We start from the raw sequence: 19,672 nt of genomic DNA on the forward strand, positions 1-19,672 counted from the left end.
CAGGCCAAGTTTAAACACTTCTAAACTGCACCTAAAGTAAGACCAAAGAAAAGGAATACATCTTAATACAACACTTACACAAGTTGTCAGAAGTTTGTATTGATAGCCATGAAAAAGCCATACAATTGTATATTATTCCAGAATTCTTTAGAAGAGGTTGAAATAACTTATCAATACACAAACTAAATTCAGGATGAAACAAAAGATTTTAAAATATAATAATAAAAGAAAGACACCTGATTAAAAAAAGACCTGCCATTTACAGACCATTCAGTTTCAGTTCCATGAAGACAGGGTCTACCTGCCACTCTTTATCAAATTCCTATCACAGTGCCTGCCACAAAGCTGAATGAAATTGCTTTCATCCAACCTCAGACTACAGATTAGTTTTCCTTAATCAAAATCTAGCCGAATAGCATATAAAACCATGCCTCTAGTACCTTCAACAACACACGAGCCAAAACCACTACCAAACCACCTCTGCCCCAACCCTGTCAAAAAGAAAATGCAAATTATAAATTAACCTAGAGTTTCTCATCTTTGGCACTATTAAACATGCTAAGCTGGATGGATAATTCTTTGTTTCGGGGAAAGGGAGATTATTCTGCGCATTCTAAGATACTCAGCCCTCCTAACGCCAGTAGTAGCCCTAAACCCATTTGTGACAATTAAAAATGTCTCCTAGTATCACCAAATGTCCCCTGGAAACACAAAACTGTCCATGGCTGATCTACTGACAGTAGTAACTTATTATATAGATCGAGGTAAACTTTAAGTTTTAATTCTCCAGGTAGTTTTCACACTAAAAGGGCACTTTTGGGTATTTAATAATTAAATTATACTTGAATCTGCAATGATAATCCTATTTAAAAAACCATCCAATGAAGACAAAATACCGCTTTATTAATGATCTTCTTGGTCCAACCACCCTTGGTTCATAAGCACAACTCTTCCTCTATGTTCCCCTCCCATTCTTTGGCATCCTATCATGGCACAGAAACAGTACCTGTGTCTTTCTCTCTCCCCTCCTCTCCTGCCATCTTCTCCCCAGCACCACCCCTCACCCTACCCATGCACCCTGGTCTGTAGCTCTGGGAAGGACATGTCTTACACACCAACTCCTTGCCTGATGCCCAACAGAGTTAAGCAACTGGTCACGTTTTAGTTGAACTGAACTGTAGCCCATGATCTCAGGACATGATTTACAATTCAGACTTACAGAATTACTCTTTCCTTTTGAAAAATCGTATGTGTTCCTACATCATAAAAATCTCTTGTGAATAGTTTCGGAATATAAACAAGGTTTCAAATAAAATTTACCTGACATCACTTCTCAAAAGACAACCGCTTAATATAATGACACATTTCCTTCTTCATTCCCCTCTATTTACATAATTCACAAAACAGGAATCATATATGCTTTTAAATGATTTTGCATTCTACTTTCCCCCTGGAGTATATAAGGAAACATTCCACCATCAGCATATTTTTACTGTTAAACATTTAGGGAAAAAACAAAAATAATCTCTACCTATATTTAGAGATTTGAAAAGTACACATGTATGTAAGTGATTAATTAAAAGAGAAATCACAAGAAAAGGAGTAATAATAAAAATACATTTCAAAACTGAAACGTTTATGTTAGAAAATAAAGTTTGAGATTAATGAATTAAATATCCAATTTATTATGTTAGAAAAAGAATAGTAGAAATGAGCAAAGATAAAAGCATAAAATTACAACAAAAGAGAAAAAAACGGAGCTACAACCAAGAGGATATTAACAAAACCAGACGTTGGTTCTTTGAAGAGAGTAATAAAAGATAAACTTCTGGGAAAGCTAGGGAAAAAAGACAGTAAAAAGACAAAGTGAGGGCAGGCAGCTGCGGCTAAGAAAGAAAGACCCGTGGCAGCAGGCGGGAGTCGGGGACAGTGTCATCGGTTCGGGTCCCCCTACTTGGGAGATTTTCTCAAACTCCATATACAGAAAGCCACCTATCTTATTCTGGACTGAATGAAACCATTATGAAGAACACCCCCTAAACTCCCATAATCGATGGTGATTCCTATGGGGAAGGCCCATACTGTCGACATCTTCCAGGCCTTGGTTCTGGACCTTGAGAAGGAGGCTGAACTAGTGACAGCAATGCTTTTTAGGGTAAATGTATGCAGGTACTGCGGGAAGGGGAGGATCAACCGAGAAGGCATGGCACTGATTTAAAGTTCACATTTCAGTTTTTGCTGCTCATATAGAGTCCAATTTAGGAGTTACTCATTTATAGGCTGCAAAGCTTTTCCAGTCTAAAAATGTCTGAAAACCGAGCATGGATTAACTCCTGATACAAACAGTAAAGTGCAAATTCAGCTGGTGGAAATAAAAAAAAAAAAAAAAAAGAAAAGAAAAGAAAGTGAGGAGTTCCCACTGTGGCAGAGTGGATTAAGAACCAGCTTGGGTCATAATGGTGGTGCAGGTTCAATCCCTGGACGCAGCTGTGGCTTGGATTCAATCTTTGGCCTGGGAACTTCCATATGCCATGGGTTCAGCCCTAAAGTGACAAAACAAACAAAAAAACAACCCTCCAGCAGAGGAGTTCCCTTGCGGGCAGTGGGTTAAGGATCTGGGACTGTCACTGCAGGGGCTTGGGTTGCTGCTGTGGCATGGGTTCAATCCCTGGCCTGGGAACTTCCACACGTGGCAGATAAGGCCAAAACAAACAAACAAAAAAACAATACCCCACAAAAAAAATCCAGCTGAAAAAGACTGCATACAGGGGTAGGGGTGTCAAAATTATAGTTCCACTGGCATGGCCAAAAACACACAAAAAAACCTGACAGAACTTCCTTAAATTGATTTTTTTTAAAAAAGTCTTTTCCAAAACATAAAAACTGATAGCAAATATGGATGATGGATCAACATTAAGAGAAGCATCCTGGAGTTCCTGGCATTGTGCAGCTGGGAAATGAATCTGACTAGGAAACATAAGGTTGCAGGTTTGATCCCTGGCCTCGCTCAGTGAATTTAGGAGCTGGCGTTGCCATGAGCTGTGTAGGTTGCAGATGCGGCTCGGATCTGGTGTTGCTGTGGCTGTGGTGTAGGTCGGCAGCTACAGCTCCAATTGGACCCCTAGCCTGGGAACCTCCATATGCCGCAGGTGTGGCCCTAAAAAGACAAAAGACAAAAAAAAAAAAAAGGAGCATCCTGAGCATTAGAACAATAAAAGATATCCATAACAACCACTTCTATTCAATGCTGTACCAGAGTCTCTAGCCAAAGCAATGATACAAGAAACATTTGAGTCAAGACTGAAAAGGAAGAAACACAACTTACTGTATGCAAATGATATGACTGTCAACACAGAAAATCCAAGGCAAAAAACTGGAAATAGTGATAGGTTAGCAAGGTGACTGAATATACCACAAATATAAAGAAATTAAACAGCATTTCTGTACATCAGTAAAAAATGAGTAGAAATAATTTTTAAAATACGGGAAAATATCTGTCAATGTTATTCGAAATATGGTAAAGTGAAACTAAAGACAACCTAAATAGAATAATATCACAGGAGTTCCCGTCGTGGCGCAGTGGTTAACGAATCCGACTAGGAACCATGAGGTTGCGGGTTCGGTCCCTGCCCTTGCTCAGTGGGTTAACGATCTGGCGTTGCCGTGAGCTGTGGTGTAGGTTGCAGACGCGGCTCGGATCCCGCGTTGCTGTGGTTCTGGCGTAGGCCGGTGGCTACAGCTCTGATTGGACCCCTAGCCTGGGAACCTCCATATGCCGAGGGAGCGGCCCAAGAAATAGCAACAACAACAACAACAAAACAACAACAAAAAAGACAAAAGACAAAAAAAAAAAAAAAAAATAATAATATCACAAATACCTAGGTACAAATCCTCAATATTATATAAAAACATTGACTCTTTCCCAATATTGATCTATAGATTCAATGCAATGCCAATCAAAATTCTAAGTTTTTTAAAGAACCAGATAATTCAAAAGTATACACAGGACCTCGTTTCCACCTCTGTGTAAATGGAAAGTATCCACTTCATAGGTTATCTGTGAGAATTCAATGAGTTAATTATTTAGAACAGTGCTTGGCATATATTAAGCACAATGAACATGTTACCTGCTAATTCTTATTTAGTGGAATCATTACTTTGTTAGGAGATAAGACTTGCTTATAATAATGAGAGCAAATTTTTATCAGGTACTTTCAATGTGTAAGGCACTGTGGCTCCTCAATTAATTGTATTATTCTTGTTAATTCTCATTCTCAGAAGTAGATAATAACCACATGTAGAGAGTTCACTGAGGAGAAATCAACTTAAGTAACACAGAGGTCTTATTCTAGGCCCCAGTCTTGAGGACTTTAACTTAACCTGTCCTATAGCCAAATCTGCTACACTGGCTTGTTGTGTTAGGTTTAAGTAAAGCATGTAACATCACATTACAAAGTTAGGCTCCAGACTGAAGCAGACAACACTGACACTAGCAGACCTTGAAAATAAAGGTTAGGGAGTGCTCAGTGGAAACAAATCTGAGTAGTATCCATGAGGATGCCGGTTCAATCCCTGGCCTTGTTCAGTGGTTAAGGATCCAGCGTTGCCGTGAGCTGCGGTGTAGCCACAGACGTGGCTCAGATCCCGCACTGCTGTGGTGTAGGCTGGCAGCTACAGCTTAGATTTGAGCCCTAGCCTGAGAACTTCCATATGCCGAAGGTGCGGGCTGAAAGAAAGAAAAGAAAGAAAAAATAAAAGGGTAGAGGGTTGTTGTTCTAATGGCAATCCTGTATTTTCAACTGTCATAATTGCAGTGAACACTACAAAAGACCCACTCAGGTTTCAATGCAAAGATTGATTCAAATACTATTTCCTGGAGCTCCTGTCGTGGCACAGCAGAAACAAATCCAACTAGGAACCATGAGCTTGCGGATTTGATCCCTGGCCTCGCTCAGTGCGTTAACGATCTGGTGTTGTCGTGAGCTGTGGTGTAGGTCACAGACGCGGCTCAGATCTGGTGTTGCTATGGCTGTGGTGTAGGCCGGCGGCTGTAGCTCCAATTAGACCCCTAGCCTGGGAACCTCCATATGCCTTGGGTGCGGCACTAAAAAGCAAAAAACAAAACAGACAAAAAACAAAAACAAATACTATTTTCTAAGATGGCTCACTTTACTACCACCTCAACTATGTACTTTGTAATTTCTATCTTTTGTTACAGCTAAATATTTGTGTGCATCTTTTACTTCATCGAATTATAAGTATCTGAAGGATAAAGGTCTAATTTAACAGATATTTATTTCTATTTCCCATAGCACCTAGCACATACTTAAGGAATGAATTTGATGATAAACATTTCCAACAATTCTGCAATTGCATACTATAACTATATCTGATTGGGTATTTATAACTTTATAAAAGTTTTATTTTATTTATATTTTATTTTTTGTCTTTTGTCTTTTCAGGGCTGCACCCGAGGCATATGGAGGTTCCCAGGATAGGGGTCCAATCGGAGCTGCAGCTGCCGGCCTACGCCACAGCCACAGCCATGCGAGATCCGAGCTGCGTCTTCGACATACACCACAGCTCACAGCAAAACCAGATCCTTAACCCACTGAGCGAGGCCAGGGATCAAACCCGCAACCTCTTGGTTCCTAGTCAGATTCGTTTCTGCTGTGCCACGATGGGAATTCCTATATAAAAGTTTTCTTTAAAATGTGTTATTTTCAATTATTATATTAATTAAAGTTGGAAGACTATGTAAAAAAAGTCATACATACTTTGATCCATGATTAAACATATACATTATTTCAGCTGGTATCACTGTCTTTATTACTCCTAAGCCATTCTGACTGTAGCTCAAAGTTCTGAACTTTTATGATTCCTGAATGCTATCAGCCACCACTGGTATCCAACATGGCACTGCTCAAGGAGTACAAATAGGATCTAAATGCAAATCCTACACGACCTCATTTACCAATTACTTTCCTATGAGCTCATGTTGCTTCTTCTATCAAAAGGCAGTAAAATTTGAAGTTCTGGAAATTCCCATTGTGGTGCAAAAGAAAGGAATCCTACTAGTACCCATTCATGAGGATGCAGGTTTGATCCCTGGCCTCATTCAGTAGGTTAAGGATCCAGTGTTGCTGTGAGCCGTGGTGTTGTTACAGATGCAGCTCAGATCCTGAGTTGCTGGCAGCTGTGATTTGATCCCTGGCCTGGGAACTTCTATATGCTGTGGGTTTGACTCAAAGAGTTCCCTGGGGACTCAGTGGGTTCAATACCTGGCTGGGAATTTTTTTTGCATGTTGCAGGTGAGGGGGAAAAAAAAAAGGCAGTAAAACTTACTCTACCTCCTTCATGGAGTTAAGAACCAATGAGATGGTCCTTAATTTTTTATTTTTTATTCTTTTTGCTTTTTAGGGCTGTACCCACGGCATATGGAGTTTCCCGGGCTAGGGGTCCAACTGGAGCTACAGCTGTCAGCCTACACCACAGCCACAGCAATAGCAAGGCCAGAACCAAGCCATGCCTGAGACCTACACCACAGCTCACGGCAATACCAGATCTCTAACACACTGAGCAAGGCCAGGGATCGAACCCACAACCTCATGTTTCAGATTCGTTTCTACTACACCACAACGGGAACGCCATTTCTTAATATTTTAAAAGATAGACTCTAAATCATATAAATGTGTGTGTCTATATATATATGTGTAAACTTATTAATCCTCTTTAAAAGTTACATTCCAGGTGGGACAGAGCAAAGGATCCTTCGGGATCTTCTAGTAGTGTTTACTTAGAAACACAGACAAAAAAAGCAGAACCATATTGGGTGCAAAGGAATTGGGAGAATGAAGATTCATTTTCCTCAGGCCTCTTAAAACACTGCCCCTCCCAAGGATGGCCCAAGTTTAGAAATTACCGATTCTCTCACTTTATAGATGCAGAAACTTGTGCATAACTGGGTTCCCTAAGATCGTACTATTGCCTATTGAATACAGACTATTAAGTTTCCTAAATCCCAGGTGAATGTTCTATGTAAGCAATAAGCAAAGAGCTTCATTTTTAGCAGTTGTTTTAATTATTGAAATTATGAGAAGTAAACCTTTCTACATACTTTTAAACTGAGAAAACAAATTTTTTTTTTTTTTTTTTTTTGGTCTTCTTAGCTATTTCTTGGGCTGCTCCCGCGGCATATGGAGATTCCCAGGCTAGGTGTCGAATCGGAGCTGTAGCCATCAGCCTACGCCAAAGCCACAGCAACGCGGGATCTGAGCCGCATCTGCAACCTACACCACAGCTCACGGCAACGCCGGATCCTTAACCCACTGAGCAAGGCCAGGGACCGAACCCGCAACCTCATGGTTCCTAGTCGGATTCGTTAACCACTGTGCCTCAACAGGAACTCCCTGAGAAAACAATTTTTAAACAAAATTTAAACATTTCCAGATTAAGAAAAATTACTCAAATTGTAAATAGTCAATTCTATACTAGTAAAGAGTACTAAAGCTCAAAATACGTGGATTTTATTTTAACCATCAAATTTCCAATGATGGAGTTCCTGTTACGGCTCAGCGGTAACAAACCCGCACGAGGGTGCAGTCTGATCATGGCCCCACTCAGTGGGTTAGGAATCCAGCAATGCCCCAAGCTGTGGTGTAGGTCGCAGACGAGGTTCAGAACCCAAGTTGCTGTGGCTGTGGCACAGGTTGGCAGCTCCAGCTCCAATTCAACCCCCTAGCCTGGGAACTTTGATAAGCTGCCATGTACAGCTCTTAAAAAAAAAAAAAAAAAAAAAAAAAAAAAATCCCATCAGGTCCTTCTGCAAGGGACTTTTTAGAAATAACCTGGCTGCAAACTCATGAGCAGAATATTGGAAAAAGGCTACCAAAAATAAGAACTTATACCTTTAACCAGTTTGTCATCAATACCAAATAAAACTCAATGGTCTGGAGTCCCTGGCATGGCTCAGTGGTAACAAACCCAACTAGTGTCCAAGAAGATGTGGGTTTGATCCCTGGCCTCGCTCAGTCGGTTAAAGATCTGGTGTTGCCATGAGCTGTGGTGTAGATCGCAGACATAGCTCGAATCCCACGTTGCTGTGGCTGTGGTGTGGGCTGGCAGCTGCAGCTCCTGATTCAACTCCTAGACTGGGAACCTCCATATGCAGCGGGTGCAGCCCTAAAAAGCAAAAACAAAACCAAAACAAAATAAAAAAACCCCACTGATGGGCTAAAACTAGTGGAAAAGCAGTATGTATGAAGATGCAAGGGAAAAGTAATTGGAAATTTAAATGTCATAATTTATTAGAGTAGGTTTTTGTTTTTTTGGCCACACCCATGGCATACAGAAGTTTCTGGGTCAGGGATGATTCCTCCGAGCTACAACTGCAACTTTTACCACAGCTGTGGCAAGTCTGTACCCTTAATCCACAGCACCTCAGTGGGGACTCCTGACAGCGGGTTTTAGTACTGACCAGCTTCAATCGATGCCTAAGATCCTCAGGCTCTTCCTTTCTCCTTCAATGAAAGGGAAAAAATTAAAGTTGAAATAAATCATCTCGGGCTTGCTCTTCATAGAGAATTCAGATCAGTGAATAAAATTTATATGGTCAACAAATATAAGAGGCAACCTAGAGGGTTCTATGACATACTAGCTTGGGATTTTTACTATAGAGAGAAAACTGATCTACTGAAGAATACTAAGCAGAAACTTATATAAACAAATCTGCATTTATTAGAGCCCACTGAGGCAAATAAGATGAAGAATCAATTGGACAGACAAGTCTAGAATCAGGGAGAGTGGTAAGGAGGCTGCCGCTAAAGAGCCAGAGGCACCAGAGAGGCCAATCAAAAGATCTGACTATATGTAGGGGATTAGGAAGAGAAAGAGAAGAATGACGCCTAAATTTCAGGCTTGCATAACCTAAGAGTATAGTTATCCAGATGGGCAATCAGCAGAACACCTGGCAACATGAGAGAGAAATGAGGAGCTTAAGTCGCCATTGGACATTAAGGGGACAACCAGACATGCCAGTATTTAAGGGACAATGATCTTAACCAGCAAAGAATGCTAAAACTCAACACTGCCCAGCACATCCACCAAGAATACTGTCCTGGAACACCAGGTTCCAAGAAAGAAAGGTCAGTGGGGTTCCATGCTCTAGAGAGAATTCAATGAATACAGATAATAGACGGTATTTAGTAATCTAGGTAGTTCAGCCAAGTTGTAAAAAGCAAAGCTAGACTACAGTGGATTGAGAAGTAGGGGGTAAGAAAGTAAATGACAGCAAGTACTTTTTCTAGATATTAAGGTGAGCTCTTACATATCTAATTTGCTGCTAAACCCCACCCTTTCTTTGATTAGAAATTTACATATCTGAAATTTACCCCATTATCTTTAAATTACCCAATGACAAATACTGCAGTACAGTTACCACAAACAGCTTTCAATGAATGAACTCACACTAACTTCAGAAAGACATTTCCAGTGTACTTTCTAAAATATCAACCAATCAACATCATCAACAGACTACTTTTACCAGTTTACTGACAAGTTTCCAGATGCTCAAATGCAAAATGACTGAGCAAAATGTTTCTTCATCTGAGTGTATATTCGATCCAAAGACACAAAATGTGACTGACAGGGCAGATTTAAATCTGATTTGAAAAGTTTAGCATAATACACTTACCCAATAGACCATGTTTTAGAAATGCGACAATCTAAGCAAAAACAAATTTGGCTTAAACATGGGAAACTAGTGTTGAGTCAAAACATCCTTTCATTATTATTACATACTGATTCTGTAGGTCCCCCTTGATGTGTTCTACATTGCTGTGGTCCTTACAACAGATTCAGACATATAACCTCTTGTAAAATATTCTGCTCACTTAGGTTTCCAAAAATCAAAAGATAAATTCCATGATACGTGAGAAATTAGACACCTTTTTTTTTTTTTTTGGTCTTTTTGCCATTTCTTGGGCCGCTCCGGCGGCATATGGAGGTTCCCAGGCTAGGGGTCTAATCGGAGCTGTAACTGCCAGCCTACGCCAGAGCCACAGCAACGTGGGATCCGAGCCATGTCTGCGACCTATACCACAGCTCTTGCCAACACCGGATCCTTAACCCACTGAGCAAGGCCAGGGATTGAACCCGCAACCTCATGGTTCCTAGTCGGATTCATTAACCACTGAGCCACAGTGGGAACTCCGAGAAATTAGACAAATATTTCCCACAAGAAACACATAAATGAAGTATAACCTTCAAATGAGGATTACTGGAGTTCCCAGCTGTTGCTCAGCAGTAATGAACCCAACTAGTATCTCTGAGGACACGGGTTTGATCCCTGCATCAGTCAGTGGGTTAAGGATCTGGTCATGCCATGAGCCACGGTATAGGCTGCAGAAGTGGCTCAGATCCTGAGCTGCTACAGCATAGGCCAGCACTACAGCTCTGATTCCACCCCTAGCCAGGGAACTTCCAAATGCAACAAGTGCGGCCCTTAAAAAAAAAAAAAAAAAAAAAAAAAAAAGGCAAAATTAGGATTATTAACAATATAATCCCAAACACTGCATTGTCTCTGAGATTTTTTTTTGGAGTTCCTGCTGTGGTGCAGTGGATTAAGGATCCACTGTGTCCATAGTGTTGCTGCAGCTATGGCTCAGATTCGAGCCCTTGCCTGGGAACTTCCAGATGTCAGGGGCGTGTCAAAAAAAAAAAAAAAAAAAAGATTTTTTTTTTTGAAGTTATAAACTAGGGTGCAAAACTGCAACAATTTTGGCTCAAAATATAATTCTATGACATAACAATACCTCTTCCAGTTACAAATTTTTCCATTTAGAAGGCTCAAACATTATTATTTTGTCTTTTTGCCATTTCTAGGGCCGCACCCAAGGCATATGGAAGTTCCCAGGCTAGGGGTCGAATCAGAGCTGTAGCTGCCGGGCTACACCAGAGCCACAGCAACACCAGATCCGAGCCTTGTTTGTGACCTACACCACAGCTCACGGCAATGCCGGATCCTTAACCCACCGAGTGAGGCCAGGGATCAAACCTGTGTCCTCATGGATGCTGATCAGATTTGTTTCCGCTGCGCCAGGACGGGAACTCCTCAAACACTGTTTCTGAATAAAACAGGCTTAATTTTGTATTTCAGGTTAACTGAAGTCAAATAAAAACTCAGTTCTCAAACTGTATACATTAAGCAAAATACCTGGGCGTTCCCATAGTTGCTCATTGGTAATGAACCCGACTAGTATCCGTGAGGACACAGGTTCGATCCCTGGACCGGCTCAGTGGGTTAAGGATCTGGCATTGCTGTGAGCTATGGTGTAGGTCACAGATGTGGCTCGGATTTGGCGTGGCTGTGGCTGTGGCAGAGGCCAGCAGCTGCAGCTCCAATTTGACCCATAGCCTAGGAAAGTACATATGCCACACGGAAAAAAAAAAAAAAAAGCTGGAGAATTATTCTAAAGCTAGTCATTTCTCAAATATCCACTTAGAAAACAGAATCCACCCATCGATTCTGCTTTGTTAGTTTTTCCCCGTGGTATTAAAATGCTTTTTAAAAAATGAACATTCTAATCTTAAAACCTTTCTTTCATCCCAATGGTGAGGCCAGAGGATGAGCATGAGCTGGACAAGAAAAGAGTAAAGAGAAGGAGAACAGGATGTGAACAACTCAAGCTTAAGCCACAGCAACTGAGGGAATTCAAACTAGAAGGAACCAGGAGATTGATGAGGTGGGCAGGGATCTGGGATTTAAAGACAATGATTGGAGATGAAAGTCAAATCTATAGAACTTTCATAATTCTGAAAACAGTTTGACTAGACGTGAAACTATGAATTTCACAAAGATCTCTCCTCCTTACTGATTTGGGGCATTTCTATTCTTACATTAACTCAGCTGTTTTGGGTGCTTAAAAAGCATTTAAAACTTTTTTTTTGTTTTTTTATTTTTTTAGGGCTGCACCTGTGGCATAAGGAGGTTCCCAAGCTAGGGGGGGAACTGGAGCTGTAGCTACTGGCCCATGCCACAGCCACAGCAATGCCAGATCCGAGCCATGTCTGTAACCTACACCAGAGCTCATGGCAACTCCAGATCCTTAACCCACTGAGCCAGGCCAGGGATCGAACCTGTGTCCTCATGGATCCTAGTCACATTTGTTTCTGCTATGCCACGAAGTGAACTCCTAAAACATTTTAAAACACCTGTAGCCTTTAACATGAGGTGATTTTGCAAACTTCATGAATTTATTAGGTTAAAATAACTATCCTTTTATTCAGTGTTTTACTTATTTATTTAGTCCTTTTAGGGCCACACTCACAGCATATGGAGGTTCCCAGGCTAGGAGGTGAATTGAAGCTGTAGCTGCCGGCCTACACTACAGCCAGCAAGAAACCTGCATCCTCATGGATGCTAGTTAGATTCATTTCTGCTGAGCCACGATGGGAACTCCACTCAGTACTTTATTTAAGAGAAACTATTTTAATACTCTGTAAACAAAGGTAAAGTAAGCTAATCATAAATAACACATTCATCAAGTAAAAGATGCATAAACACTACTTAATTTGAAGCAACACTAAGAAAATGTAATGAAATATCCATACTGGAAAGATAGGTAAGACTTCTAATACTTTCCAAAATAATTGGTAACAACCTTCGAGTTACACACAAATTTTACTGAAGATGATAATCACATAGTTATGCGTGTTGACAGCTACTGCCTTTTGAAATCCAAAAGGGCAAAAGTGGAAGTTAATTTTCAAAATATGCACTCTTAGGGGGTTCCCGTTGTGGCGCAGTGGAAATGAATCCGACTAGGAACCGTGAGGTTGCAGGTTCAATCCCTGGCCTCGCTCAGTGGGTTAAGGATCTGGCGTTTACGTGAGCTATGGTGTAGGTTGAAAACTTGGCTCGGATCTGGCATGGCTGTGGCTGTGGCGTAGGCTGTCAGCTACAGCTCTGATTAGACCCCTAGCCTGGGAACCTCCATATACAGCGAGTGCGGCCCTAAATAGCAAAAGAAAAAAAAAAAAAAAAAAAAAGGCACTCTTAATATTGCCTTGCAACCATAATAATCAAAAAGTGTACCTATATTTTAGGAAGTGATTGAAGTCTTATTCTTAACCCCAACACATTTAAGTTAGGTCTCAAAAGTTTAAACAGAGATGGAGTGCCATGACTGGGCAAGAATGTGACCAGGGGCCCACTTTTAGAAGTTTTACACTATCTGTCTAGCTCTTCATCAATTTATTAATACAGTGATACTTCTTGATGTGAAATTAACTAAAAGATGACATGCTAAGTTAACTACCACTGATCATTTCTTGATTTTGAGTATAGTTAACATCTTGTGAAAAGCTTTGCAGTGAGGGCTGGATTTGTTTGCTTAAGTAGATAGATGATAAAGCTATCATACCATCTCTTAAAAAGCCTCTTAGAAATTGTATAACCAATAAATAAAAAGGGGAGGACGTCTGGGTCTTTTTTTTTTTTTTTTGAGTTATCTGATATATTTTCTACATGAATGTGTATATGTAAACAAAACTTGGATCTTAAAAAAAATAAACAATTCACTTTGGTAATTACAATTTACCAAAAACTTCAAAGACAAATGATAGGTACATTTCAAGAGATAAACAACAAACCTTCGGTCTTCCTGCCATTAGGTTCCCTTCCTGCTCCTCATTCTGTGCAGTGTCGCTAGAATCATTCTTTCCCTGATGACATCACTTTTTTTTTTTTTTTTTTTGGCTTTTTTGCTTTTTAGGGTCACACTCACGGCAAATGGAAGATCCCAGGCCAGGGTATGAAATTGGAGCTACAGCTGCCAGTCTGAACACCACAGCCACAGCAACATGGGATCGGAGCCGGGTCTGCAACCTACACCACAGCTCACCGTGATCAATGACCCACTGAGCAAGGCCAGGGATCAAACCCACATCCTCATGGATACTAGTGGGATTCGTCTCCACTGAACCACAGCAGGAACTCCTGATCACGTCACTCTTCTAAAATTTTTACCCTGGTATTGAGATGAATGTCAAATTTCTTAACATACTTCTGTCTTTTCATAAAAGGACTTTAACTCCACCATATGGTCTATGTTTCAGTCACATAAAAACCACTTGTATTTGTTCTACTTGAAATACCTTTCCAACTTTCTCTCTTCCAAGAAAAAGGAGGTCATACTCTCCCATCCTCATTCAAATACATTTTCTCTATGAAGTTTTTTTTGCCCCTGATACTCCAAAAACCCACCCCATCAGAAATAATCCATATCCTCTAGCTTTATCTAGAATATTCGAAAAACCTTTCTGAGAAACTCACAGGAAAACTGTGTGGACATGTATACCAACTACACCAGATCCTAAAGGCTTTGAGAAAAGGCCCTGCACCTTGATTCATCTTTACATTCCAAATACCTAAAACTTGGTTGGCAGTCAATGTTTGTTGGCTAAAATGAAACAGTGACTACTCAATTCAGGAGAGTCATGTGACTTTAAAATGTCCAAAATTTAACTCATTACAACCCCTCACCCCATCCATATCCATACATGAATACTTGTCTTCCCATGTTTGCTGTCTTATAAATAATAACATCCTCGCCAATCCTGCTGCCCAAACGTGAAACCTGGGAATTACCCTTGACTCCTCTAATCATCTAATCATTCACCAAGTTCTGTGGAATACTCACACCCTCTCATATCTTTTCGCTTCTTTCCATCTACTAATCCAGGCTACCCTCATCACAGGCGGTATTCTGAAAAAACCACCTCACTTGTCACCCTGCCTATTTTCCCCTATTCCTTTTAAAACCATTCCTCACTTTAGCCAATCTTCTATGGTACAATTCTGTCCATTTAAAAGAGCTAAAATGGGGAGTGCCCGTCATGGCACAGTGGAAACGAATCCAATGAGGAACCATGAGGTTTTGGGTTCGATCCCTGGCCTTGCTCAGTGGATTAAGGATCCAGCGTTGCCGTGAGTCGTGGTGTAGGTCCCAGACATGGCTCAGATCTGGTGTTGCTGTGGCTATGGTGTAGGCAGGAGGCTACAGCTCCAATTCAACCCCTAGCCTGGCAACCTCCATATGCCGCAGGTGCGCCCCCCCTAAAAAAGAGCTAAAATGTTCTGCTGTATAGCACAATTATATCTAATCACTTGGGATGGAACATGAAGAAGGATAATGTGAAATGTATATAAATGCAAAACCGGGTCACTCTGCTGTACAACAGAAATTGACAGAACACTGTAAATCAACTATAATAAAAAAATTTAAAATAGCTAAAATGGAGGGAGTTCCCACTGTAGCACAGCAGAAATGCATCCGACTAGCATCCATGAAGATTTGGGTTCGATCCCTGGCCTAGCTCAATGGGTTAAGGACCTGGCACTGCCATGAGCTGTGGTGTAGGCCGGCAGCTGTAGCTTGGATTCAATCCTAAGCAAAAAAAAAAAAAAAAAAAAAAAAAGAGCTAAAATGGAAAGTCTAAACTACACCAAGCAGTAACTCCACTAAGTTATGTATGAATGGCCGGCCCATTGCTCACCTCTATGGTCTAGTTTTTGCTGTTTCCCACAGCCAGATGAAATTTACAGATTCCCTGAGAAACCATACTCTTGTTTTCAACCTGTGTTTACCCTTAGAAACCCTATCCTTCAAATCCCAAGATCAGAAAGCAGTTCCTCAAAGACCGCCATCAGGGTAACAGTAACAACAGGTCAGGTCCCCCCATTTCTCCTACTGTACCCTGTACTACCCCCAAATATAAAACTGGTGACATCAGACTTGAATGTTGTTCTCCCCTTATCATAAACTCAAGGAAGGAAGGGTCCATGTTTGTTTGGATTCCCTGTTTTGAAGATAAATGCCCCGCATACAGAAAATGCTGGTCCAACACAACTGGTAGCTTGTCAACTATTTTAAACTAGTATTTTTCAGATTGTAAGAAGCCATAATGGGTCATGAAATCAATATGGTAGGTCACAAGTGACACTTAAAAATGAAATGCAATAAAAAATAAGAGTCTATTACAAGTAGTAAGGCAAGTAGGGTAAGTATTGTTTGCTCACTTGCTGAGATAGGGTCTCTGGTTCTCCATATAAAATGCAGTTCTTATTTGGGAGCGGTCAAAAAATTTTGAAAAGCAATGCACTGCTCCTTCTACTTTTCCTCCTCCTTTAAATAAGTCTTTTAAGACCCAGATAAAAAAATAATGCTCAACAACACGATAATTTAGAAAAAAAGCCATTCTTACCTTGAGCATTTCCAATAAGAACTATTTGCTGATTTCTCATTATGCCTTAAATATCCATTTATTTTCATTTCAATTACTAACACATACAAGACTCACCATGTGACAGTACACAGCCTTTCATTCTTATTTATAACCTCTGCTGCCATATACTTACAGTCTCAAAAAACTTAAATCTTTGAGTAGATGAATGTATAGGCTAATTGCAACATAAGCCTTAGGTATAAAGACTACTCTTTGAACTTTATGCACTTGGCTTTCTTTTTACCCACTCTACCTGGACATCCATTAAAAAAATCCATTATGGAGTTCCCGTCGTGGTGCAGTGGTTAACGAATCCGACTAGGAATGATGAGGTTGCGGGTTCGATCCCTGCCCTTGCTCAGTGGGTTAACGATCCGGCGTTGCCGTGAGCTGTGGTTGTAAGGTCGCAGACGCGGCTCGGATCCTGCGATGCTGTGGCTCTGGCGTAGGCTGGCAGCTATAGCTCCGATTCGACCCCTAGCCTGGGAACCTCCATATGCCGCAAAAGCGGCCCACGAAATAGCAAAAAGACCAAAAAAAAAAAAAAAAAAAAAATCCATTACCGCTTTTTGAGGGTATATTTAGCAGTAAGGTTAAAAACAGTTACACTTAATGAGCACATACAAAGCTGCCTAGAAGCACTATGCTAAGCATTTAACAAAGAGAATTCTCACTTAATTCTCCCAACAATCCTATAAGGTGGGTACTACAGGTGAGGAAGCTGAGACAGAGAGGTTAAGTAACAGGCCCAAGGTTCACAATTAATAAAGGCAGGTGTGGGATCTGAACCCTACTAGTCTGACTCCAAAACCCATTCTCTCAACCACTCATTTTTTGGGGTAGGTTAAATTTTACACTCAGGCTTAACTAAATTACTCCTAATTGCCATTTGGGCCATTTATTAAAAAAAGACCTACATCTAAAAAACAAATAATATCCTAATTGTTTGGAAGAGACCTAGGGCCTTAATATTTACTCTTAAACATTTTTTGAGCACTGAGTAATAAAAATCTTTCCCATTAAAATTTTAGAAGGACGGGAGTTCCCGTCGTGGCGCAGTGGTTAACGAATCCGACTAGGAACCATGAGGTTGCGGGTTCGGTCCCTGCCCTTGCTCAGTGGGTTAACGATCCGGCGTTGCCGTGAGCTGTGGTGTAGGTTGCAGACGCGGCTCGGATCCTGCGTTGCTGTGGCTCTGGCGTAGGCTGGTGGCTGCAGCTCTGATTCAACCCCTAGCCTGGGAACCTCCATATGCCGCGGGAGCGGCCCAAGAAATAGCAAAAAGACCAAAAAAAAAAAAAAAAAAAAAAATTTTAGAAGGAAACTACCATCCATCTCAGGAAAAAAATCGTCTGCAAAAGCCAATGTTTTAAATATTTTCACACTTGGCATAATTAAGTTTCAAACTGCCCATTAATTTCTCTAATGCTTGCCACACTAAAAAAAATTCAACTTCAGAAATTCTCAAGGCAGGAAACGCTAAAATCTCAAAAACACACAGAACAAGTTGTCTTATTTTCCCATTGATTGTTGGGTGTATGAATTGGCAGAATAACTCATGAATTGTTTTTGTAAATATACCAGGAAGAAGCATTTTATACTCCCACTTGTATCTGCAACATTCTTCCTACTCTTTTTTCCTTTCCTATCTACAACTTAATGTCCTCACAAACACCCCTATGTATTAATTTTCAACTTCTTGTTTTACCCCCCCCCCTTATAAAACAGACTCAGAAGAAGGTAGAAAAAGCAAAGTGAAACAGAGAAGGTAATGCTAAAAGGCAACCCAGGGCAGAAACCCTTTCCTCCCCACCATCAGTCATTCCCTGGACATGCCAACACATTTCTTACCTCTGCAACAGTATGTGAACTCCAGCTGGAAAAGGGCACCCTTATTGTAACACATACAAGATTTACAACTTAACAAAAGTCACCTTATCTCACTATCAACCACAGATAGCTTTCTTGAAGCCCTGTAAATGAACTTACAAAGCCTTGAGAATAAGCAATTACTGTAGTTCAAGGCACTTAGTAAAATGTTTGGCAATTTAATTTAAAACTGAGGTCAGGAATACCTCACTGGACCAAAGAGCCATAACTCAAAAAACTTCAGAAGTACGACTCTCCTGTAAACACCCACGACCAAAAAATAAAACTAAAACATAATATCACAGGTTTAAAAGCTGAGAAAAAAATGACCTCCACCAAAAATATTCTGGTCAGATGATAAACCATTAAGACACAATGGTGTCTCGAGAAAGTAAAGCTGACATTAAAAAAAAAAAATCCTTGGCACTTCTCTACTGTGTACACTAACCTAGTGGTCAGAATGTAGATACATCTGCCCAGGGTCTTCAAAATGAAAACAGGCATAAAATCCAAGCCAATGCGGACACATGAGTATACAACACAGTAGGGCCACAAAACTGTACCAAGACCAGATCTTTCACTCTTTTTAATACGCCAGATCCTAGTGCTGTCACCTCTCCTTCCAAAGGCTGTTCTTTCAGTGCATATAGAATTAAGTATTTACAAAGCAGTGACAGAACATGCCCAATGAGCAGCAAAGGCAACATATCATCCTCACCATTCCCAACACTCAGGCTATCATCAGAAATAGGGTCAAGAAGTATTTCCAGAATTTACCTATTAACTATTTCGGTCAATAACTTTACCAAAAAACTTACAAATGGCCTTTATGATTCTGGGAGTGGGATGAGGGAGTGGAGGAGATAGGAAGAAAGTCATTTGATTTCTCAAACAGTTTTGACCTAACAACACCAAGTTAAATAAAGTTTTTAATGGATCAAGTGCAAACACTGAAACCAGAACGTTAAGATACAAAAGCTCTAAGTCTCCCCATTTCAACATGTAAAACTTAAACTTAATTCCAATTATCACCAACCTGGAAACTTTTTAGAAGACTCTGAGAATTAAATACATCATTTTTATTCTGCATCAGTGGATAACCTTAGAAATTCCAAATTTGAGATGTAATTTGTTTTGAACGCTTTAGCATGTCAACCCAAGTGGATTCCAATTTTCTTTCCTATAAAACTGGCACATGCAAACATTCTTGGCAGGTACACTTACACTACTAAAAAAACCTGCAAGCCTCAATCATTTAAAAAAAGTTTCTGGAGATCATTCCGAACAATTCTAGATAAAATGCATCATCAAGTACCAAGGAATGATTTACAATGACATTTATAAAAAAAAAAAAAATCTAGGTGGCAACTCAAAAGTAAAAATGTAGAAGTTAAAAAGTTTGAAACGTAAGGTTTAAAAGTATTTCTGTTAACAGTTGCCTATAAACTTACACTGACTACAAAGTGCTGGATGCAAAAACCAATCAAAATGTAATGGTGCCCAACATGAAGTTAAGTTC

The 19,672-nt window shown here is 40.3% G+C and overlaps 1 protein-coding gene across 2 annotated transcripts in view; it reads right to left on the reverse strand.

Annotated features, from left to right (window-relative positions):
• EP300 (E1A binding protein p300) overlaps positions 1 to 19,672 on the reverse strand; it is an 83,138-nt gene that overhangs the window by 59,872 nt on the left and 3,594 nt on the right. The gene's annotated exons all lie outside the window — the stretch shown is intronic.

The sequence above is a fragment of the Sus scrofa genome, chromosome 5, assembly GCF_054392235.1.
Source record: "Sus scrofa isolate SSC_HxYL_T2T_F1_AM1 chromosome 5, Sscrofa_HxYL_maternal_Yorkshire_Landrace_v2.0, whole genome shotgun sequence".
In the NCBI taxonomy this organism is placed as follows: domain Eukaryota; kingdom Metazoa; phylum Chordata; class Mammalia; order Artiodactyla; family Suidae; genus Sus; species Sus scrofa.